This window comes from Strix aluco, chromosome 12 (genome assembly GCF_031877795.1).
Source record: "Strix aluco isolate bStrAlu1 chromosome 12, bStrAlu1.hap1, whole genome shotgun sequence".
In the NCBI taxonomy this organism is placed as follows: Eukaryota; Metazoa; Chordata; class Aves; order Strigiformes; family Strigidae; genus Strix; species Strix aluco.
Genome location: NC_133942.1, coordinates 8223673 through 8248357, shown reverse-complemented (window position 1 = coordinate 8248357; position 24685 = coordinate 8223673). Strand labels below are relative to the sequence as shown.

Below are 24685 nucleotides of genomic sequence, written 5' to 3'. Positions count from 1 at the left end.
TTATTTCTGAGTGGCTAGCTTATTGATACTCAGTACCTTGGCAATGTTTTCTTGCTCTGACTACGTAACCATTTGAAAACTGGGTCTGAGCAGGAGTTGTTACTCGACATTACAAGGATTTTGACATGCACAAACTGGAGCATCTTTAAATTCAACCCAGCTGTCGTAGAGAAGAATCTGAATATTCTTTCAGTACTATTTACATCCTGCTGCTAATATCTAAGTGCAGAAAGACTACAAGTACTTGTGGTTCCCTGATCTGTGGTGGGCACTATGTATGCAGGAAAATTTTGGAATTTTATAGTATAATACTGCATTCTATATCTTAAAAATACAGCGATCATACTTTCCCGTTTTTGGAACAACCAGTCTTGTAAGAATTGCGCAAGAGTGCAGCAAGTCCACTCAGTGCTACAGCAGTGTTGGCAGTGTTGCATTCTCCAAAGTTCTCATCCAGTGGATTGCTGGAGTCTTGCAGTTGCAGTGCTGAGACCTCAGAATTCAAGGTGGCATTTGATGCTCTGAGGTACTATTTCACTAGTATCTCTGACAGGTCAGCAGTACTTAACTGGGCTATAGGTAGTGACCAACTCAAATAGCATGGTTTCAAATTCTGTTCTTAACATTTTGAATTCAAACTGGCCAAACTTGGAGGCTGAATGTTACAGAAAAGTTTCTCAGAGATATTACTGTGAGTCTCTTCTGTTGATGATGATGGAAATGACAGCTGCTGTTTCTGTAAGCATTTTCTAGGGGGGAAGATAGGCTAACTCACAGAGTTGGACTGGAAGGTCTTTGGAGCATTGAACAGTTAGAGCAGGTTTTTCAAGTGGGTTTGCCTACTGCTGTCATCTAAGCAAATAACCTGCAAGGCAGATGCATAAGATTGTCTATTGGCAGTCTAGAAGATTCTGCTATGGTAGAAAAGCCAGTAATTTGTGCTGTTTCTGTCAAATACATTAGGGGAAAAAAACCTAATTAGTCACTTAGCATTTTCTTTTTAAGTAATTGTGAAGCTGTGAATTCCAGTCCTGGAAGATGACAGAAATGTATTTCCTGTGCCTGGAATAATTTTGTTCTTTGTGACATGGAGGTGTAAAGTTTATTTTGAATTGCTAAAAGGGGTATCTGTGTGGCATACCCTGTTAAAGTCCCTTAAGAAGTTGCACTGAAAATTTCACCTGACCTGTCATTAGCAGACCAGTCTCAAAGGCAACTTCAAGATCAGTCAGGTGCGGAAATGTGTTTTAGTGTGAACCAGTTATGTGTGTGAATGTGTGGGCTGCTGGGCGTAAGCAGGGGGAAGCTATGGTGCAACTCAGTTTGAGTGGTTAGCTTTTATTCCGTGTGACTGAGCAAAGGATAAGCAACACTAACTGCTGCCATGACATTTCGTGACAACCTTTGCCTGCACTAGTAAAATGTTGTGAATGAAAGCATGATGAGAGTGGAAGATATTCCTTAGAATACTTCTGGCTGTTCAGGGGGAGTTTATTAGCAGTAGAGCTACTCAAAGAAAACAATTTCATTTTAGTAAAATAGGGAGGTAATTGCAGATATAAGGCAAACTGTGATTGGGTTGGCTTAACTTTTAATGTCATTTAGATGACTAGCTTCCTGTCGAGTCACTTCTTTATGTGGGGATCTGAGCATTACAGTCTGTCCTAGACTGTACCCCATGCCACAGCTCCTCTCATTCCCAGTCATATTAACAGAGCGGATGTGCTGACAGTTTCCCTTTGGGGCACTAGGATGGTACAGATTTGTAGTGCCAAAAATATCTTCAGAACACATCATTAGTTATTCCTCCAGAACAGAAACTAAATAAGTGACAGTGCTTCTAGGAGAGAGCTGCTTCTGCTGATCTACATAATCAACCCAGTTGCAGAGAAGGATTTAGAGCACTGACTCAGTATTTGCATGAGCTGAGTGTAGAGGTGAGGGATGATCCAGTCTGTCTTAACCATTTAAATCATCAAAAGATGCAAAATGTCTTTTTTATTGATGCATGAGAAAAATAATACTAAATGTCAGATCAGTGAGCTGCAAGTTGATCTCTCATTAGTGTTACTCTAGTAGACAAGTCACATGCAGTTTTCAGTTACAATTGCAGATGTTTATTTGGTATATGAGGGTAAATTTTTTAGGATTAGTTTAGGCTTTCTCTGTGCCACCTCATATTTGTGTTTCTAAACCATGCGATGGAGAAATTTATAGAAAAGGGAATAAAGTAAGGTTGCTGTCTGGTGTCAGCAGGCATATGGTCATTCCAGTAGGGACTAAAGGTAAGTTAGTTACCTGAGAATAGATTACAGTGTAGGTTTGTTTTGAATCCCCAACTATTTCTGGCATGCCTTCAGTTTTCTTAGTTAAAATTATTATTGCCTTTATCTGTAAACGCTTGAGATTAAATGGCTTTAAATTCATCTGTCCATGTCTATGAAGTACCACCTTATGCTAAGCCTTAAAACTGAAGAAAAGCTATTAATAGACTTCAGATTTTTTTAACCAAAGGGAAAAGCTAATATTTTATATTACTTTCTTAAATCTTCTAGATTACCCTGAGTAGTTGTGGCATACTGGACTCTTGATACCCTCCTGCACTGGAGGGCAAGCAGGCAGGTACTCATACTGTGAGTAACTGATGTCTTTTGAAATGTCCAGCTTTACTACATAGATGAGCAACAGTGCTAAAATGAATGGTAGTGACGGCTGCTATAGTTTTAAGACCAACAAATGACTTCATTTCCTAGATTTTTTTTTTTTTTTTTTGTGAAAAGCTAACCACTTGTAAAATAATCCTTGGAACCCCAAACAGCATATTGTAGTGGTATGTTCATTACTGAGGTTGGGAGTAACGAAACCAGTCAGGAGTAAACGGTACACTGTGTATCTTGTATATCTGCATGCACATATATGGTTGTATGTGTATTATGGATTACTGGATAACACCATCAGCAGCTTTAGAAGTTCTATTTAAACACTGCAAGTAATTCCTAAAAATTTTGTGAGCATGTTGAAAGTTCCAAAGGCAAGTATTAAAATAAGAAAGGTAATTTGTTAGACCCACATAATCTGAATCTCAGCTATTTGAAAAGGAGATGGGGTCTGGGAAGAAGCACTTTAGTTGTAGCCAGTGCATTTCTCTTCAAATTAACACCTTAGCACCAGTGTTCTAACATTCATGTAGACTGAAAATCTTTCCTTTGATTGCAATATTTACTCCTTTACTGGCTCTATTGTAACTTTTTTTGCTTAGTTTGCTATGTATGTGAAGTTTTAGCCCAAAGATGTTAATGTTGAATGGGTGAGTTGCATGAAAAAAAAATATGGGATTTATAAAAGGTATGTAAAATAATGACATTTCTTAAAGGTACTCTGTTCTGATTTGGCCAAAATATTGTATTTTTGACAACTTCAGATTGTGACCTTCACATTCATAGATGCCAAAGTAATTTGGCATTTAAAGAGAAACTGAATTCATAAACAATTTCTAGGAGTCTGAAGAGTTACTGATTTGCCATAGTGTTTTATCAGAGTTATCCTGAAAATAATAGTAGTTTGTCTACAAACAAGTGTTGGGTGATAGAAGTAGTGACACTGCAAATCCTAAGATTATCTATCAAGGGTTTTGTTTTTCTCTACATATTGCCAATATGCAGATTCTTGAGAGCATTGATCAAACACTGTAGATTTGCCATAGCTTATATGTGTTTGGATAGCAGTTGCTGCTGTCAGGTCACTTCAGCTAAATTCTGCAGTATGAGCTGCCCTGGTTTGTTATTAACTTCACTCTGAAAGACTGAAGTATGGGTCACTTTGCTGCCACATTTCAAGTTGTTGATTTTTTTTTTTACTGTTGTTTGGCTTGATGTGTCTGTCATTCTGAAGAGTAGTGTCATAACATGCTGTTGCTTTCACTAATCTCTTTGCTTAGGTAGAGTATTTAAAATGTTTTTTTCTCCCCATGCCTTTTTTTTTTTTTTTTCCTGACAGTACTCTGCTCTGAGTTAACATCTAGGTTTTGCTTGCTTCTGGACCATTCTGTTGACCTGTTTCAGTATTCTAAGATCCCACATTGGCAGGAAGGAACCAGTTAGTACAATGGTATGCGGTTATATTTTACTGTCATTAGAAGTTCTACATACCTCAAAGATAGATAGTACTAGTTCGTGTGATATTGTCTGTGCTTGTAAGAAGCCTTGCAAAACAAGTGGCTAGTGGCAGCATTTATTTTATACCACTTAGCCCTTAGTTATTAGTACATGCAGCTGATGAATAATCAAAGTTTAGGCACTGCTGTCTTAAAACTGCATTTTACATCTGTATCCCTTAAAGAAAATATTAAATGTAAAAAAGATAGGAGAAAATTCTGTGAGTAAAATGCATGTCTCTTCAATGGCTGTTCTTATTTTACAGTCTTAAAATCTTAGGGAAAGTATTTGACTGCATAACCTATAAAATTGTATCAGTAGGAGGAGGAAGAATATAGGGAAACATTAAAAATAACTGAATATGACAAGATTTAATTTGGCAGCCTGGAGTTTGCTACTAGCAACTTTCATCTTTGACAGGACATTATGTAGTATATGTGGTGTTGAACCTTGTGTCAGTGTTCTTGGCATGTGAATTATTTGGACGAGTGATTAATATACTGGTACATAGTAAATGAATAGAAAGATTTGCATTGTAGGTTATTTTGTTGCAATTTCTTCGTTTGGAAATAAGTCTTGTGGTCCAATCAGCATTCTTTCTAAATGCCCATGGATTGCCCCATTAGATGAAGTATTTTCTGCGGAGATGTCTAGGCTAGTTTCAGGAACTGAAGCACTGTAGCTGTAGCAGCTGACTTGGTTTCCTCACTGATCTCATGCGTTTTAAGTTCTGTTGCCTTTGTTCTTGTCTTGTTCCCCTCCTGGCCACCTCTTTAGCTGGAGCTTTAGCAGGCGTGCTGAAAGGCCTTTCTAGTTTAGGCATATACAAAGTGTGTAATTACCAGTGTGCGTTTTCTTCAATGTAACGTAATGAATGTGATGTTTCATGTCTCTTATTTCAAACAACTGAGTCTGGGTCCCTAATAAGAGCAGCTTCTGTGGACTAGTTGGGTGGCTTTGCTGCTTTGTGTAGTTGTTGCAAAGTAATGGATAAGACTAGGAAATATCACATTTGAACAAATACTCTGGAGGAAATGGTACTATCTGTAGAGGAATGGAAAATTAAGATAATGGTTGCTGAAATAAATGTTCTAACAAGAACACTGGAAAACAAAAAAGTGTGTGTCTTGAGCAATTCATCAGGTGCTCCTTACTGGGAGTGCCATACTAAACACTACGTGGTATTTCAGACACCTGGCATCCTGCAATAACTGGGTTCTAGAGAAACATCTGAATAGGAAAAAAAATGGGTTTGTTGCAAGGATTTCATGCTGTGACAGTTCAAAAATGGGAAGTGCTACATTATTTTTTTATCATCAGCTCAACTTGCCATGACTGGAGGTAGAAATGTGAAAACACTTCAGTCAAAATGTGGTTCAAATGTTGTGACTGATGTGGGTCAGATGTGACTGCAAACTGCACTTCGCCCTTTGAGAGACTCTATTGATATCTTCTTCAATTATTCTGCTCTGAAAATGAGATTTCTTCATCATGTGATGAGCATTTTCACTTTTTTCTTTTTTTTTTTTCTTTTTTAAATGAAGAGTGGCATGGTAACTTAGCTTTCCAAGTGTTTTGTTTGAAGCTATTTCCAGGAACAAGAACATTCAGATAAAAACAATACTCACTTTTTTCTCCCACTGACATTCCTGTCTCTGTTGACATGGCTTTCTTGTGTCAATACAGCTGATTCTTAGTATTGGTTACATTTAATTGTTTGAATACTAACTCGAGTTTGATACTGACTTGATTTTGAGGTATGAACACTCAAACTTGTCTGGAATTTTCACTCCTAAAGATTGCTTCATCTGCTTACTACCCTGCTGATACTTACTCCTCATGTTTGGGGCTATTAGTATGTATATGTTAATAATCACAGCTATTACAAGGAGGCTTTGGCTTTTCTGTTTCAGAGAATGTAAACATGTTCAAAAATGCTTCTTGTGGATAGTGAAACAGTTAAATAGTGTGCTCTGACAGTGGATCTTGCTTGCTAACAAACTTCATAGTTGCCATGTTATCCTTTTTTGATTAACTGCTATATCCCATGCTGTGTGTCTGTGAACTCAAAACTGTGGGTATTCTTCCTACTGAGCTGTGAAGTCAAGAACGGTTTATTTGATTGAAATGCTCCACTGTTCAGTTTGCAGATGGACACTAAATTATCTTCAGGTGTTGACATTTATTGTGCAAATAGGAAATAACTCTGGCAGTTTGAGTCTTAAATTAAGTTGAAACCATGGGTTAAAGCTCTTAACTTTTAAATGCTCTGAACACCAAGAGAGAAATGGAAATTTTCCAGATTTGAAGACAATGAGAATACTGCAAAAGAATGAAAATGTTATCTTTTACTTGCTCTGTTTACTTTCTTTCCTTCTCTCACTGTGTATATTTGTAGATTAACTCTTGTAAGCCCCTAGTTTTAGTTTATTTAAATAGGCTGTAACAAGTCTTAATTATATGCTAACTTTCTGTTGCATGTGGGTTTTTTTGAGGGAAATTAAACTGCTTTGAGGGAGCAGGAAAGAGTTATAAAATGGCCTCTGCTACAGAGGAGAGAATGTTCAGTGTGACATACCCAAAGTTAGCCTACCTGCACCAGTCCAACAATAAAGTTGCTGTTCAGGCAGAGCTTCCCAAGTTACTTGGCTTTTTGGCTTCTAAAGGCTGATCATAACTTTAAGTTGCAACTGAAACATTCTTCAATATAGGTAGGGTTTGTGCTGTATCACTAATCTCACAGGGGTGCCAAAGTGTCCTTGACTACTGTTCAAATTGAATTCTAGGAAGTTTGCCAATATTTTGTTGTTCAACTTCTTAGAAAACTTACCACAGCCTCAGGTTATGTATTTGTATACTGCTGACAAGCATGGTTTGTTGCAAGTACAATAGTTAGCTGAATGTTTTATCTACAAAATGTGCAACTTTTGGTTTAATATTTTTGTGCTGACTATCCTGATGAGGTATGTCAGAAGGGCGCATAGTTCAAAGGTAATTCTAAAGGTTCTTTTTGTAAGGCATGTTGAAACTTTGTGAGAACTGCTCAGTGTTGCTGTAGTAAGTTGCACTCAGAGATGCAGAGCCAGTTTATACAGAATGATTAAGAAAACTTCAAAATACTGCGAGTTTTAGAAAGTCATGTCAGTTTGTATTTGAGGAAGTGTAAAGCTTGTAAGAAGTTGTGCGGACTGTTGTAAAACTAAATGGGTGTTCCTTTGCCTTTTCTGGCAGTAGGGAAACACCCCTTGGAATAGGCCTTGAAGTATTTGTCCTGAAGTTAAAGCTAAGACACTGTTCTTACTTTATTAAAAAAAAACAACCAAACAAACAAAAAACCCCAAACACCAAAAACAACAGTTAAATTGCATATTAAAAGGTATGCATTTTATCTAAACTGTGTGCACACTGGTTAACATTCTCTGAACCTCTTAGTTCTTCATAGACATTTAAGTAGGAGGGTCTGACACTTTTGCATCTGTCCAAATTTTAACAGAGTTCTTATTCCTATTCCTGTTACTCTGTTACTCCAGAGCTGTCTACCTCTCTGCTTTTTTCCCCCTTAGATTTCTCTGCAGTGTTCTCAAAGAAAAACAGTCCAGTTTATATGGCTTTGAAATTATGTTGGACTTTTGTGAGACTTGGCAATCAGGGCATCTGGCTTATCGGGCATCTGGCTTATCAGTCATCTTCATTATTATTATTAGGGCAATATCTGGAGAATTTTCTGATGTTTTCTTCATTCTGCTAGATATTTTCAGCTGGTTTATCTTTCATTTTGTTTGAATTTCACTTTTTCCTTTTGTCTTGACATGTGCCATCTTGAGTGTTGTATGTATCACAAATTTTCTTTTCACTCTTGTGTATTATCTGAAATTATTTGTACCTGGCTACTTGTACTATGTGGAGCTTCAACTTATGAGGAGCACTTGTGAAGTCTTTTCTTGGAGAAGGAAGAGGTCACAGGGATGTAGGATCTGAAGGAATTAAAATTACTGGGGGAAGAGTAGTGTCCGAAGGCATTAGAATTATCGGAGGAGCAGGGTGTTGGGAAAAAGACATTATGTCTGCAGGAAACCACATTTGCTGGTCTTACTGCTCAAAATCAACAGTTTCTTCTTCAGAATGTTAAGAGTTTTACTTCAGTATCACAGAGGTGAGGGCAGTTTGCAAACTGGTGATGTAATTTTTGTGTGTGTGTGCGTGTGTTTTAGAACTGTTGGAAGACTTGCATATATCCTTATATATCCCAATATAACCTTAGCGTTCTGCTTGTATCCCAGTCTATCCCTGCTTTCTCCTCACCAAAATCCCTCTAACACCTGCTCCAGAGCAGCTTTTGAGTTCAGACTCAGAGGGCCCTTACTTCCCAAGGCAGCCATGGCAAAGAGTATTTGTTGCTTGGTTTGGTGTGCTGTTTTATTTTTTTGGGGTGGTGGTGGTGTGGGTTTTTTTGAGCTGATGACTTTCTCTATTGTTTTTCTCTTGCTTCTTTTTTTCCCCTGTACGGTGGGCTTCCAACACTTTCTGTGGCAGGTCCAGGCTGCTTATTCTGCTTATCTGATATTTTTCTGGGCATATAACTTGTGTTTAAACTGTTGATGGTCTTGCTAATGGTTCATTAAATGGCTCACTGATTTCTGCTTTAAGTGGAGAGCAGTTCAAGTGGTTTAGATTTATATTTTCTCCTAGGAATGTTTATGATGCTGAGATCTGGCTTATGGAGAAAACTTGCTTTCTGAGAGGTAGGAAAGAGTGTGTTTATTTCACTTTCTTATGTTGTGAGAGAACTTCAGTTTAAATGTTCTACTAAATATTTTTTCCATGTATGTACTTTCCATATGTCAAATAAATAGATAAGCAGTTCTGGCAGGTTAACTTCAGAGTACAAGAAGCTGTTATCTTCATAAATAAATAGATGAGTAGTTAGTTATCTTTTGAAAATGTATAAAGAAATATTGAGCTCAAAACAGCTGCTTTGACAAAGTTAAATAAATGAACAAGATGCATTTGATGGATAAGGGGAGACGGAAGGAAAGCTTAACCTTTTTAGTGGCAATGAAACAATACAATCCAAAGGTATGATATACTGATGCTTCCAAGATGGATAACTTCTATATTAGACTTTATTTGTGTATGGAGAAAAATTATCTTATTTGAAAGTGCAACTTTAATTGCATTTTAAATTAATCAACCCACTTTGGGAATATTAAAATTGTATGGGAAGTTAGTCTGCAATTTAATTAAGTGCATGAGCCACCAAGTATGCTGAAACTATAGTACCAAATTATTACACACAGTGCGTAATTTAAAATTTGTTTTTATATCATCACTGCATATATTCCCATAACAACATAGTTCTTTTCCGGAAATCTGAGGTGTACAAGAACTAGAAAGGCAGCTAACAGGAGGAAGCTTGCAACAGCTTCCAGTATTCAGAAGGTCATTGGCTGTGATATTTGAAATGGTTGAAAGGAATTACATGCATCTATGATCTGTAGGGCCCTTTTATCAAGGGTCCATTAAAGAAAGATCTTATTTAGATAAGAGAAGGGAACAGAGTTAAAGTTGTGCTTTCTTGACTTGGAATGTTCAACATTATATAAATAAGCTTTTGTCTGAAATTATGTAAGATAAAGAAGCTATTAGTGGAGTTCAATATCCAGGACTTCAAAGATTTTAAAGAAATGGAAGTGCCTTATGCATGTTCCCTTTTAGCCTTATAGAACAAACTTTATCATGTGTAGAAGAGCTCTGTAGCAGGAGCCATTTTACCCCCTTTCTCAACTGCAGATTTGATTGCTGTCCAAGAACTAGGCTCCTTCTTATCCTTTTGCAAGATCAATGACTTGTTGCTTTGCATGTGAGGCAGCCAGCTGAAGAGTGCAAAAGCTGTGGAAACTAGCTCTGCACTCTGCAAGTTAGGATTTTTTCCATATTTCTGCAACTGTTCCTTTGATGGGTGGGAACTTCATAAACAGCTGTTGTGATTAGATCCTTACACGATCTTGGGAAACTCTTTTAGAAAACTTTAAATCTAGAAGAGAGTCTGCATTGCAGCCATGGACATTGTTGGTCATCAAAAAATGCATTCCCTGCCTGGGTAAACAAACTAGTATATAATTTTGTAAGGTTCTTGCAAGGAAGCTCAGTGTAAGTTGAGGAATAGTTTGCTTTTGTATACTTGTGAACCTTAATTTTGGTTTGCAGTCAGGCATTTTAAGATACCACCATCTCAAAAATCCAGTATACAATTTAACAAGCAATTATGCAAAACAAAGAAAGCTTCCTATTAAGTAATTATGTGTGCAGGTGTTGTGTGATGAGTTTTTTATTCTAATTATTTGGCTTGGACTGAATGATATCTCTCATTTTGTATAGGATTGTAAAATATCAGACTAAATTTGAATTGCGTGTGTGGACTTAAGAGGGGCTAGTTCCAGAAACTGCTTTCATGGCTGGGATATACATTGGTGTCCTGTTTATCTTTCTTCTGCGATAGTATTACCATTCCCTGTTGCTAGAATATCTGAAACAAAGTTCATCCCCCCTGCTTTTGCTTGGGAACTGAGGAGAGCTACTCTAAGTGACAAGAAGAGTAAAAAAAGTATTGGTTTACTAGGGAAAGGTTAAAAGATTATACAAAGATGATACTATGACTTTCTTGGAGTGTGGGACCAAAAAATCTGGGGAGGAATAAACAGCAAAGAATGTTGTGGAGAAGCAGAAGATCACTACTGTAAACTAAGTTTCTCTGGAAAATATCCTTCAGTACAGAGCACAGTAAAGAACTTGCTAACTGTAAATGCTGTTTCATAGACATCCTGTTGCCTTCAGTAACCAATTTCTTCCTCTTATGCATTTAGATGTGTAGTATCTTGTAACTGTTATCAGTGCCAAAATGTGGAAGACCTGACATACTGCTCTAAACTGGTACTAAAGCAAATATAAACAGTACTAGAGTCCACAAGGGAACATTACTGGTATTCCAACACTTCTGTTGGTCCTCTGTAAATTCCTTGAGTTGTGGTGGCAATGTCAATCCTTAGTGTGTTCAGGAAACTGCTTACAAAGTATGCAGCAGTAATGTGTTAAAGATGTAGCATGGGATAGCCTGCATAGAGTAAAAATCCAGGAGGCGTATGTCTTCGAGCTGAAGAAGGATGTTGATAAGCAGCAGATAACTTATCCAGCACCGTAACTTCCTCATCTGTTGCTGCTTGTTATGTCTTGAGCTTGTAACAATGAGGAAGTTTTAAAGTGCTTGCTTTGCTTAAGCTCACATTGGTAATGTAAAATTCTTTAACTGTTGAAGTCCATACTTGGATCATATTTGAATAGAATTTTGTTTAGGATGAATGGAGTTAACTGGAACGAGAGATGCTGAGGTATCTCAGATTTGGATTGATGCTTTCATTCTGTTAATGTTACAGATGCCTATGCAACCTTTTGCTTTACAAACCACTGCAACTCTTGTGATCCTGGCTGTTGTCTTCAGTGCCCACTGTTGCTTCCCCACGTACCACGCTCACCTTGTTCATCGCCTGTGTGCTGTCAGCTTTTTCTTTTTTTGCAGCCTGAATAGCCTGACTTGGCTTTTTGCCTGCTTGCTACAGGAAGGCTTCTGAGGGAACAACTTCATAAATGTCAAGTTCCCTTACTATGACAACTCTGTAATTTTTTGTTACTTTAAGTATTTTTTTCCTCTTTTCCCTTTTCAAATCTTGTAAGCTTTTTTTTATGCTCAGAGTACTTTTCCTGTGGTTACTTGGAGTTGGTATTAAGGGTGTCACATGTGTGGTTTTGGTCAGTTTTTCTACTGGGAACTAAACATAGCTAGGATTCACTTAATACTGCTAACATTCATTTAGCTACAAGTGGGGGGCCCGTATGTCTTCCCGTTGCATCAGAATGAACTTGGTTCAGCCAAGAAACTGAGTATGAGTCAGCAAATTGGTAACTTTTCTCTAATATTAAAGAACTGAACAGGGGCTCTGGTGATAAGACAGCAAAAGCTGTAGCTCTGTGGTGGATTGACTTGCATAAGACAATTGTTTTGACAGCCACGAATTGTGATTTGCTTGTTGTTCAGCCTCCTATGGTTGAGCTACTGTTTTCAAGCCTCTTATCACCAAACGTGGATGCCACAGACAGTCTTTTCAAAAGCACTATACAGAAGGAGGAATTGCTGCCAAACTCTTTCCAGTATCTTTCCCCTTCAGCCTGCTGTTTTCTATCCTTTGGCCTTCAGGTTGCACGTTCATCACTTGGTCCTTTTAAAGGCTGTATGTTTGCTTTGGAAGGGGCATTGCTATGCCTCTCCATATCCAGAGAATGGAGGCAGCTGAACCAATCTCAAACTATTGAGCAGCTGTGTTAGGATGTGAAAGACTTCTTAGCTTGGGCACACAAAAGGAATACTCAGTTCTGATCCTCTTCCTTTTGTGGTTTGTGTGGATTGTTGCCTTTTCGTGGGTAAAGGGCTTGGAAACCACAGGGCTTAGCTGCGATCTGGGAATTGTTGAGAGTATGGTGTCCCTGTTTCTGTCTCAACCTGTCTTGGAAAGGCTCTTCTCCACTAATAGGGAGAGCAATTAATTTCTTCCCATCTTAAATTGAGGAATTAGTACAGGTACCTTTGAGAGCTAAAAAGTGTGACAAATGATGTCCAAGTCCTCCCATGTAATGCCTGAATTTTATATCTCTATATGTGGCTTAACCTAGTCCACACAAACTTTCCATTAGGACTTGTGTGTTTACTCTTAACAGTTCTCATGAACACATGCATTGCTTTTTTAGATTTAAATAGTAGTGTAATCTGAGATGAGAGCTGTAGTGCAGCAGCTAAATATATCCTTACAGCATAGCCCAGAATCCAACATTCAGAAATGAATTTTTGCAAATAAAGAGGACTTTGATATTTTTATAGCTATACCAAGTGAACAGTTATTTTTCATGTGGAAGTGTAATTTCATGTTAATTTATTCCTGTGCTCTCCTGAGATACTGTTAGGTGCATATAGGTGTTGGTATAATAAACTTAATGTGAAGCAGATCAATTTAGGCTAAATGGTAATGTTTAGTTTGCGGGGGCTATGCAAATGCTTAAGTAATAAGGTGTCAGAGTTGAAGCAGTTGTAGGTGGCTGATACATTTGTCATGTAATACCACTAGACACGCAAGATGAAAAAAAAATCTATTCCATTTGATCGCAGAAATGGTTGAAATTGTATTGAAGCTTCCACAGTGGAATGTATTAATTGAATGTTTATGGAGAAACACATGGTCAGTGTTGGTTTCTGTATAATTATTGCATAAAATGTTACATGGTAATTAAGCAATTCAGTTTTGTCTAGTCCTAAAACATGTGGAATGGGGGAAGAGTAGTGTCTTAAAGAAGCCTGAGTGTTTACAGCTGAATTTTATGCATTTTATAATACTGTGAAATGAAAGAAACACTGGTGTTTGGCCTCTGCTCTTTGTTGACATTTTAACTATTATCTTTCTACAGTTGAACTGGTGTTGTATTCCAGAGGTAAGAAAATTACCTGATTTAGACAGCTGAATTATGCTTGGATTTTAAACCATACCACTTTTCATGTAGGATTCTCCTGACTCTGAGCATGTTACACATTGTACTGAGGAGAGATACACAGCCAGAAAGCAAGAGGCAGTTTGACAAACTACATTTTACAGATGAGGCCTATATGAGCATGACACTAGCATAAATGACTTTAGATGGTTGGACAGCAAACTTTACATATTATTGGATTTTTCTGTGTTGCAGATGCACTCATATGTGTCAGTTGCAAACCAGCATCCCCAAAATGGACCTGGATGTCAAGCCTTTTTCTAGACGGTTCTAGCAAAGTTACAGATGTTTATAAGAAATAGTGGGCTGATATGAGAAATGATGTAATCTTTGTGAGGCAGTAAATAGGAGGGGAATAGGATGCCAGCTTCCTCTTTTGACATGTATAAGCTGGTTTTGGTTTTCCACTCAGTAAAGGAATAATTTTGAGTAAAGCTATTTGCAGTCAAGGTTATTTATCAGGTAGGCTGGAAATTATGCAGATAATAGTTGAATTTTGCGAAGAGCATTTTAAAAACTAGATTTTACTGACTGAGGACAACTGGAAATAGTAAACAGGTGTCAGATTTGGAAATCTCACCATATGGAGAGCATGATATAAAGCCATATTGGTTGAGTCTTTTGCCTATTGGTTGTTGACGTGGTTTGAAAGTACTGTTTTGTCTTTTTGAGAATGCGAGGAAAGAATTGGTGAGTTTTGATTCATTAACTGTAAGTTCCTTCATTTTCCAAGAGCTTATGCCTTTCCAGAAACCCTGTGCATGTAAATGAGGTGGTATTTCATAGTCAAGGTTTTAGTGGTTTTCTACCTTTTCATCATACGAACGGTTGTGTCAGTTCTGTCCTGGTTTTGATTCTGTTCTACCCTTCACACTGCTTGGCTAGGCCGTCATTTAGACAGTAAGAAAGTATGCCCAAAAAGTGGTCTCGTGAATAATAGTACTAAAAATGTAGATAGTCACCTTTCTCCTGTTCACTTTGGGAATTACATTTCTGTAGGCTCTTCCTAAGCTGGATCAAGCAAGCTGATGGGAAGCCTTGTGAGGAACTTACCGTGGGCACTTGGGACTGAAAGATGTAGCAAGGTAAAACAGTGGGTGCCAGAGTATATGTGGAGAAATCTGTGGCAGTTGTTGGAAAGGTTTCAAAATGGGTTGTGATGCTGAGAAAAATTAGCAGTCCAAAGCAGTTGTATGTTTTCTGAGGTGATTTGTCTTGATGGTCACTGTTGATGGTCAACAAAAGCAGGCTTATAATTGTCTGTGTGGTTTTGTGTGCAATCAAAGGAAATAACTGCAAGGTATGATGCAGAAGGATTTTGTTTAAAAAGGTAGTAGATAAGTGTAGTATGCTACCTGTCCAGAATTGCCCTCTTCCATTTCCATTTTTTTTTTGTAGAAAGGCCTCAAGACTCTGTTGTTTGAGCCTGAGATGACTTGTATAACACAACAGATTCTGCAATGCACAGTTAAAAGGTGTAAACCAATGGTGCCTTTTGATCCTGAACTTTATGATTAAGTACTAAAGTTTCCTAGAGTGTGGAGGAGTTTTTTGGTTTTTTTTAAGACTGCTGGAAAGGTTTATGTAGAAATTGGTTTTCAGGTGCTTTTAAAAAAGCTAGTTCCAATAGTGGCTCAGTGTAGTGATAAGAGGCAAGCACAAACATGAGCCTTATTAAATACACTGAGGGTTCCTTAGGAGTGTCTCACTTTTCCCTGACCTCAAGCACATGATGCTCAGTCTGAACTGGGCAAATCAAACCATGTTGGAGTCAGAAGTGATTAAACTGTGGCTTTAAACAATATAGCTGTCAAATTACCTGCTTAGTGAATGTGAAAATATGCTAACAAAGCATGCATAGCATATTAAAGGGTACAAAAGGTATTAATCGTGATAGAACATGCCAGTTTTGGTTGGTTTTTGGTTGGTTCCCCCCCCGCCCCCCGCATGAAAACATCGTTTGACCAGAAACATTTACACTTAGTAGAAAATGCAGCTGACAGTGCAGAGGTGCTGTATAGTCAGGGAGTGGAGTTCTGATGCCGCTTTCTTGCACACTGTGGTCCAAGCTAGATCAGATTATTTTCCAGTTAACTCTCTAGGCATGCACACAAACTAGTACACCTTGCATGTGCATCCAGACTCAAGCTGTTAAGTCAAGAGCACTGTGTTTTCTGATTCAAAATACCCTGTTTTTCCAGAATTATTTTTGTAAGAAAAAAATAACTTTCACCACAGTTTTATTTAAGAAAAGGAAACAAACCAACTCTACCAAAAACTAACAGTAAAAAAACCCCCTCAAAACCAGTTTTTCAATGGAAGACTTCTTAGGTCAGCCTTTATTCTAATCCAATATTATAGATTCCTAAGAAATAAGTTTGAGGAAGATGCCAGGTTATTTAGTAAAAGAAATTGAGTTTCCAGTTACCTTTAGCAGGTATCAAATAGCACAGTAAGTAATTACCTTGCAGTTGCCACTTTTGTTTTTAAAACTAGTTTTGTTTGTAAATTTGACTACTTGTTGAAGAACATTCAGACTTAAGTATTGTCTGTAAATCTTAGTTTTAGTTGCAGAAATTCTAGAATAACAACTAATTTTGAATATCATTCAAACTCGCAGCTGGTGTGGGAGGAGGAATTCCTTGGGAGACTGGATCATGTAGTCCACTGAACTGTTCTGTAAACTGTGTCACTATTGGAGGTGCCTTGTTGCTGCAATATTTAATTTGGAGCAAGGGACCTTTGAAAATATTGATTTTTAGAGTTAAAAGCCACAGAAACATGAATTTGATTCTCTGGGCTAAATTCAAGTTTTGTGTTAGCTTGTATCACCCCAGTATACTGGATTAAGGTTACAGCTGGAATTTGACCATGTGGCTGAAATGTTTTGATTGTTGACAATGTCTTTCCTCATTCTTAAGCTCATATTGCTGTGCATATCACCTTCTGTGAAATAAAGCTCAGGCATTATAGTGCAAGTTTGTTCTGGAGAACTGGATTAAAGCAGGGCTTTCATAACCACAAAGAAAGACACAGAGGTAGAATGTAACTTCAGTAATTTTTTTGCTGGTGTCACTTATTGTCAGTGCTCAGCCTTACTCTACAATAGGTAGTATTGCTTGGTTGCAGATATGCGGTCTTCTTCAAAGGGTAGTTGAGGGCCAGGGCATCTCTGCTCTAATTGTCAGCACTTTTAAAGGCTGGGAGCTTAGTAACTGTAGTCCTCAGAGGGGTGACTGCATTCAGGAAGTAGTAAAAACGGACCATATGACAGAAACAACTGCTTATTTCTTGGACTAGTGGCAAAGCTGCGAGTGCTTGTAAATCACTGTGGAGAGTGAGAGGGGAGGCCTTGGAAAATGTCCTGAGACTTGGTTGTTTAAAAGGAGGGCCTGGTAGGTGGAATTGGAAAGCTATTGTGGAGCATTGGCTGCTGGAAAAGGAAGTTAAAGGGAGAAAACACTCCTTTGCAACTTGAAGAGAAAAACTTCAGGGAAACTGGACTTTAAGGAGGGAGAGAGAGGGCATAGAAGTCTCTGGGAGAATGACAAGCCATCTCATGACCTTGAAGAAAGCTACTATGTTTTTGTGAGGGTACATTTGGCTCCCTTGTGGTGAAAAACCCTAAAATTGCCAAGGTCCTGTTTTTTTTACACTGGCCTTCTTTGCAGTTCAGTGTATTGCAGGCATCATTGTCCTCCATCTCTGGAATTCTTAAAATCTCTTTTATTGTCTCAGAATTGTAATGGCTGGGCAGGTTAGCATGGCTAGGTGTCCCTTTGTTCCCTGAAGCTTGATTTGTGTGAAGGATTCTAGCAGCAAGTGACCTGTCAGTTCAACTGATCCACAGTTGTCAAGGCAGAAAGTTCTTCAGACGCATTTCCCTGCAGAGGTAGCTGTTAATGTTACATATTTTATGTTACCTTGATTTTGTTGTAAATAGCATCCTATTTGTTTTAAAAATCTACTTGGTAATAATTGTACAGCAGCCTTACACACGCTTCCTTTGTACAGAGGCATTTCCTTTAAACTCTTATTTTTCGGTCAGTATTACTTGTCCAATTTTTTTTTCATTTGTCATTGAATGTACTCTCTGCTGCCTGTGTCAAACAGGTTAGGATTGTGAAGATTAAACATATAATACTTATATGGCTAGGGAAAAATCGTTGAAGAAGTGAAACCTTCACTGTTGTTGGTTTTCTTCCATCTTTTTTTACTGCTTTTCCTGTGACTAGAATTTCAGTGTCATAATTTCATTACAGTAATTCAGTCACTTCATGCATGTGTGTCCTTTGCACAGAAGACGTAACAGCTCAGACACAGGCTGTCCATCAGTAGGGCTTTTTACTTCCTTCCCCAACTATCTGGTTGCTGTGAAAAATCTTTTATGCTGCTTGGATTTCTTAAGGCTTTGTTTCTGGATCCATTGCGATCAGAGGAAACTACACTCCATCTTCTCAGATTTTTGTGCAGCTGCAAGGCTACGAGAAGGTAGAACACAGTGCCAGAATAGGTGAGCCTTTTCCTCAATTGCACTGGGAAAGTTCTAGGCAATTTTGGAGTTTTCTTCAGACTTAAGATACTGTATCCTTGGTCTTTTCCCTGAGACAGACAGACACCTCTCCACTCCTCAGAAATTCAGAAATGTTTCAGAAGAATTGTGTATTCTGGAAGTTATTATTTTCAATTGATAAAACTTTGTTCCTTTGCCTATTGTGTGTGCTTCTTTAAGCTACACGAAGGTCATACTGCATTTAGTCTTCTGCTCAATCCTAGAGTAGTACTTCTAAGTATAAGACTTGATCTGTCATCTTCTATGCTCTCAGACTGATGTGTCCTCTGCCGCTTTCTCACCAAGAAAAAAGTTGCCCCTGCTAAATGCTTGCCAGTTGTAAGTTCAGGGAAACATGCCAAGTGGTAAATAATGTCAACCAGAAGTGTGGTTCTTCCCGCATGCCTCTCCCCATACCAGTCCAGAAAGAGGGTTTGACTTGGCTAGAATTGCTTCCAAAAGCTTGTTGTCCATCTGTTTGTACAGCTAAGTGCTGTCCAAGGAGCCAATAGCACACAGTTGTAAATCATTCATGAGAGCAGCTGGAGTGAAAGTCAATCAAGAAAATGGTTCTGAATTATCTCAAACTAAAATCTGTTGTTAAAGAATATTTTGCAGTTGTCTTCCTCTTGGATTATATTGATAAAAAGGTAGTTAATTTCTAGAAGCACTTATGTCCCTTTGAAGTGCCTGCTTTCAAGGTAGTAGCTCAAAAAAGCTTGCATAGTATTTAAATGTGTCCTTGTTAATTGTGGTTTACCTGGTGGATAATTATTATCTAATACTGGGCTCAGTAATAGCTCAGAATTGTCGCTAGCTTCTCGAGTTGTATACACTATCCCTGAGCTGGGCTACTCTGCATTTTCAGACAAGTTGGGAGCTTTGCTTCAAAAGTATACTATGACAGAAGTGGATTCTATCACTTAAAAGCATAATGAGGAGTACTTACAGGTTTTCATGATAAAACCCATGTAATAACTGAAACGCAGATTTAGAAACATTGCAGTAAAGATGGAAGTCGAATTCTGACAGTGTCACTTGGCCTATTGACCTGCTAAATGCTACTTAGCAAAATACAGTTGCACTGTATCACCAGTTTTCATGGACATGCTCACTTCCTCAGTTTATCCAAATGGCTTATGCGTAGCTTTGTGCTAGTCATTTACTTAATGTTTGTTCTTACATTCCTGTGGTCTATGACCAAAATTAATGTTCCTAAGGAGGTATTTTAGTTACTGCATTCAACAGTCAGTTGTATTCTTAGTAGACTCTTGTATTTTAAATTTAAGGTCTGTGACTTCTGAGAGCAAAAGCTGCCTGGGCAAAAGTTTCAGACTTTTTGCACCTATGACTAGTGTCTGTTCGCTGATTGCTAGGGTCAAGCTGGTAGCTGGGCTGTTACATTGCTAGACCTTCAGATCTGAGTGTCATACATCAACTTAATTTATCATTAACTTGAGTAGACCTATGTTAGCTGTTGCTCTTGTTATATGACATAATTCACATATCTGGAACAGTGAGGTCAGTTGTCACCTATGTGCTAGCTTGATTCAATAAAACCATTAGGTGCAGAATTGGATGTAGATCATGATTATCAATTTTTGCTTTTAGTGCAAATTCTGAATGTAGTGCTTCAGATTTTTGGCAGAGAATGGCAGAAAGGTTAGGGAGTGTTACATGCAGCAGCTCAAGTTCCCAAAGACTTTGCACGTGTTTCAAGTAGCCTGCAATGTAAGTTTTGGTTTGTGTTCGTCTTCCTTGTTAAATGGATTGTTCAGCCTGAAACTTGAATATGAGCTTTGTATACTTGGAGAATGAGTACACAGGAAATGTGTTTATTCTGAAGTGAGACTCTGGGATGAAAACCAGAGAGGCTTTAGCAGAGCTGTTAAGACAACTCAGCTGAGTTATAACAATAATTTCTCCTTTCAGAATCTGGAAGCAATAAACACTTCAGATGTGCTTTCTGAATGCAGTGGAATCAGTCCCTTGGACAGACAGTGTATGAAAAACCCTTTGGAATTAACTTCGAATATCACTCTATGATATTCTGAAAATACTGAAATGCTCTATGTGTACTGGAGCTAAGAATGCAATGTTTTACCTCTTCATTTCTAAAGCCTTAGTTCTGGGCAGACTGGTGTCACAGTGACCTGTTTCAAAAAGACCAGATAGGAAAATTGCTTGATTTACTTGGGGTTTTTGGCTTCAACTCCAGGACAATGAATGGAAAATCAGTGAAAATATGTCTTTCTGGGGTCTCTGTTATTGAAAATGTTAGGCATTGGTCCACTCTTCTATACAAAGAGCTTGACTTTGTGATGAAATGTGGGGTTTCTTCGTGTCAGTTTTGGGGTTTTTTTTTTTTGTTTTTAAGCCATGCCACCTTGTAGCTGTACAGTGACAACCATGCTAACTGCACTTCTCAGTGGTAGGTAAAGGGCATTGTCTATATCTGCAGCAGCAGTGTTGCAGGTCTACAATCACGTTAAATAACTGAAACCAACTCTGAGTGACCAAGATTGTTGCGTACTTCATTAAGTAGCTTATTTGACAGCAAAGGCAAAGAATGCTTTGTCTCTAGTAAAATGCCTTGGAGTGACCCGATTTAAGTTTCTAGACAGAAAGATTATGGAAGTCTGGGCTGGTATGTGGAGGAAACTTATGGGAGCTAACTTCAAAGGTGAACCACAGTGAGGTAGGGAGATGTGAAATTGAAGTGGCTCCAGTATGGGGAGTGATTGGAAAGGATAGTACTTGGGGTTAGACAACCCATGTACACAGTTGGAGGGCTGACTTGGTTCAAGACCATTTTGGTGTAGAAGTGTGGTGGAGTTTTACTTGCTCTTTACCCTATTGAATAAATATAAATTATATATATACAAAAAGCTTGGTCTAAGACCACGCAGCTAAAAGTAGTGAAAGCATCTTGAAAAAGGTTATTTCACGTTCTACATAGCTCGGACACTGCCTCAGTCCAGAAACATGTGCTTGGAAAGCTTAGTCCTGTCAGGAGAAGACATCTCTTTTCCTTTTAGGGAGGAGGGAGTGAGGAGGAAGTTGAGCTTCTCGTATGTTTGATTTCAGTAAAGAGTATAAACAGCATGTATTTCTTATGTATGTGGTTTTCAGCATTGTCTCTCCTTCTTCCCCTATTTAAATAGCAATTCCAGACAGTGTTCTCCCCTAGGACACAATGAGTGCTGTTCAACCTGTCTGTGAACATGGCAGAGCATCATTTTTGTTCTTTGGGGGACATGAAGTGAAGCAGTTAAAATGACAGGAAGTTCTTGGGACCGAAGGATTTATGTCTGTGGGAAGACCTTATGAAATTCAAAGCGTATTTTAATCAGAAAGAATTGATTTGGCAACTGAATAGATAAAAGATGTGCAGTTTTTTCTGAAATGTTAATGTCCTCCAAGACAAATCAGACAGAAAGAGAACTGCTTTATGTGTGTCTGGTATAAGGTACAACAGTTATGTGTTCACTCTGTAGAACTACTAAATTCTGAATCACTGAGGAACTCTTAAAAGTAGTAGCGATTAAAGCTGCCTTTTAAATTCCTCCCATTGCCCCCAGTCATACCAAAGATTTATATCTCCTACAAGAAGACAAGGCCTTAATGCAGGAGGTAGCCACTGAGCTTCTTAATCTGTTTGATGCGGCTTCACTCACTTTGCATCAATGGCTGTTAGTTGGAGAGTGAAGTGCATTGAAAGTAATTTAAAAACCATATATTGCTGAAGTTGAAATACTGTACAGGAAGCTTGATACCAAGTCATTGTGCTGGGAAGATGAGCTTCAAGCATCCAAGAAAGTGAAAAAGTACTTTCCTGGAGTTCTCACAAAACTTTATTACTGGTAATCTGCTCTGAGGAGTACGTCTTCCTCTGGAGAGATCCAGAACAGTTGCTGATGACAGTGGGCTCACTTTGAGCTAGGAGAATATTGTCTGTGGGTCAGGAAGAGCTTCACTTCAGTTCTAGTCAACCACATTCACTGGGTAATTTTTAATGCCAGCTGGTTTTGATCTCAACTTCTACTATCTTAAGAACTTGACTGGAGTGACAACCTTCATTGACAGAAGGTGTCCATGGGCCTTAGGTGGCTGCTTATGATCGCGATTTGGACTCCTGACAGCTATTTAAAGCATCTACACTAGTTGAACTAGCAGTTGCCATTTAAAGAAAACAGTTTGAGGTTTACTTTTTTCATTACTGATTACTGAGGTGGTAGCAGACTACAACAAATTAATTTACAAGTATATAATGTTTCTTTTTTCATCTTACTAGAATAAACTTAAGGAAGTGGTTTCCTGGGGGTGAAAGTTTGAGCTTCCTTTCTGTATGTGGTTACACAAATGTATAGAGGGAAAAGATATGTAATACTGAGCTAGGGATCATCCGCATAGTTTGTGTAGCAGAAGCGTGAAGACTGCCTGAAATATTAGCTCTTCCAATTCTCAAGTGACGTGAAACTCAAACATTAAATGATATCTTAGGGTGCCCTCTAATTATTAGGGGTAGTTTGATTTCCATCAGTATATATACCTTTATCTGCAAAGGCCATTTTTATAGGGAGAAATTGAGAGAGAACTGTATTTACCACTGAATTTTGAAAAGCATACTGTTTTTATGAGGGGAATAATTTCAATTCCAAGGCTTTTAAGTAGTCACAACAATTACAAACAACTGGTGTTAAGATGTCATACTGTAAGTTAGAGAGCTATAATGGTAAACATACAGAGAAAGTTGTAACTTGCTTTCCAGAACTTCACTTTGGTATCTGAGTGCCCTGAACAGCCTTCTGCGTCTGTTGTCTGTCAGAAGACAGTTTTCACATATGGAGTTTGCCAAATTGTAAGAATACTTTCAAGATGTTTTGATAAATTAATGGCCTTTCACTGGGATAAATATCAATTTTTTTTGAGGAGAAAATTGTATCTGAAGCTGTGAAGTCTAAAGATCAGGTGTGGTCTGTCAATTTTTATTTTCTGTAAAGGAATTGAAATTTTAAGAATAGCTTTCTGGAGTGCAAGAATGGAATTAGAGGAATGAATTGATTTTGTAGTCAGTACTTGAATTTGGGCACCTCTGTGGAGTTTGGTAGCAGGTTGGTATATCTTGACATAAATTTTCTCCAGCACTACAAAATCCAGTAATGTGTTTGACTCCATATTCTTCTCTTTCAGCACCCTGAATTTGGCAGCATAGGTCTGTGTACTGCTGACTCTTCAGAAATACATGTAGTTTTAACAGCAGAATGATAGCTAGAATTATATTCATGAAATTTTAACTGTTGAATTTCCTAGGCACAAAATATTTATGTGAATACAATATTCTAGTAAGAAGGAACTGAAGTTCTGACTGACTTTTGTTCTGGAAATATCTAAATCGTATGAATAGAGATTCTTAGTGCATATAATGCAAAATACAGTGAGACTTTTAATTCCCTGCTTTATAATATGAGCTTTTCAAGATAAAAAGTTACAACCATTGGCAAAAACAACTTAAAGGTTTTGTTTTGAAATAGGAGAAACAGTACTTACATGTTCTGGTGAGTACTGTAAAGACTTACCTCCCGCAGGAGGATGTTCTCCATATTCTCTTTGGGCCTTAAGGAAGGTGTTCCAGAGTTGTGCCTTTTCCTACCTGCTGATTAGGTTTTCAAGCTGGGGTTTACCTCAGATGTGATAGACTTCCTCCTGTTGAAAACTTCTAGCCTTAACTGTGTTGAAAATGCTGGGTGTTCTATCCTTATGTGGTGGAGTGTAAAAGCCGTTACAAGCTCTGTGAGAAGGCCATGTGTGTTTGCATGTCTAAAGGAATAATAACATATGCACATACATGTATGTGTGTATGAATTTGGCCCAGAATCATTTATCTCTACATCTCATTGTAGCTGCATTTTCTTTGATAACCAGCTTTCATTCTGAGGAGGTCTAGAACCTGTTCTGATTGTTTGGAGATTCTCTGTAATGCACACAGACCTGTACAAGATGATATGCCAAAGGGTTGTTGGCATACTAACAAAAAGATTGGGCGGAATTTAGTTTTGTTTTCATAGAATCATAGAATGGTTTGGGTTGGAAGAGACCTTAAAGATCATCTAGTTCCAGTCCCCCTGCCATGGGCAGGGACACCTTCCACTAGCCCAGGTTGCTGACAGCCCCGTCCAGCCTGGCCTTGAACACTGCCAGGGAGGGGGCAGCCACAGCTCCTCTGGGCAACCTGTGCCAGTGTCTTACCACCCTCGCAGTGAAGCATTTCTCCCTTCTGTCTAATCGTAGTCTACCCTCTTTCAGTTTAAAACCATTATCCCTCGTCCTATTCCTACACCCCCTGATAAAGAGTCACTCTCCAGCTTCCCTATAGCCCCCTTTTGGTACT

At 38.3% G+C, this 24685-nt stretch overlaps 1 protein-coding gene across 5 annotated transcripts in view; it reads left to right on the top strand.

Annotated features, from left to right (window-relative positions):
- The window catches only part of TLN2 (talin 2), a 209931-nt gene that overhangs the window by 31822 nt on the left and 153424 nt on the right, over nucleotides 1-24685 (top strand). The window contains exon 1 of one of the 5 annotated variants that reach the window (XM_074838030.1): nucleotides 8842-8896. The exons of the other annotated variants lie outside the window; for them this stretch is intronic. The gene's annotated coding sequence lies outside the window, so the exon portion shown is untranslated. Of the gene's footprint in view, nucleotides 1-8841; nucleotides 8897-24685 lie in introns of those variants that run through there. 5 annotated transcript variants of the gene reach the window in all.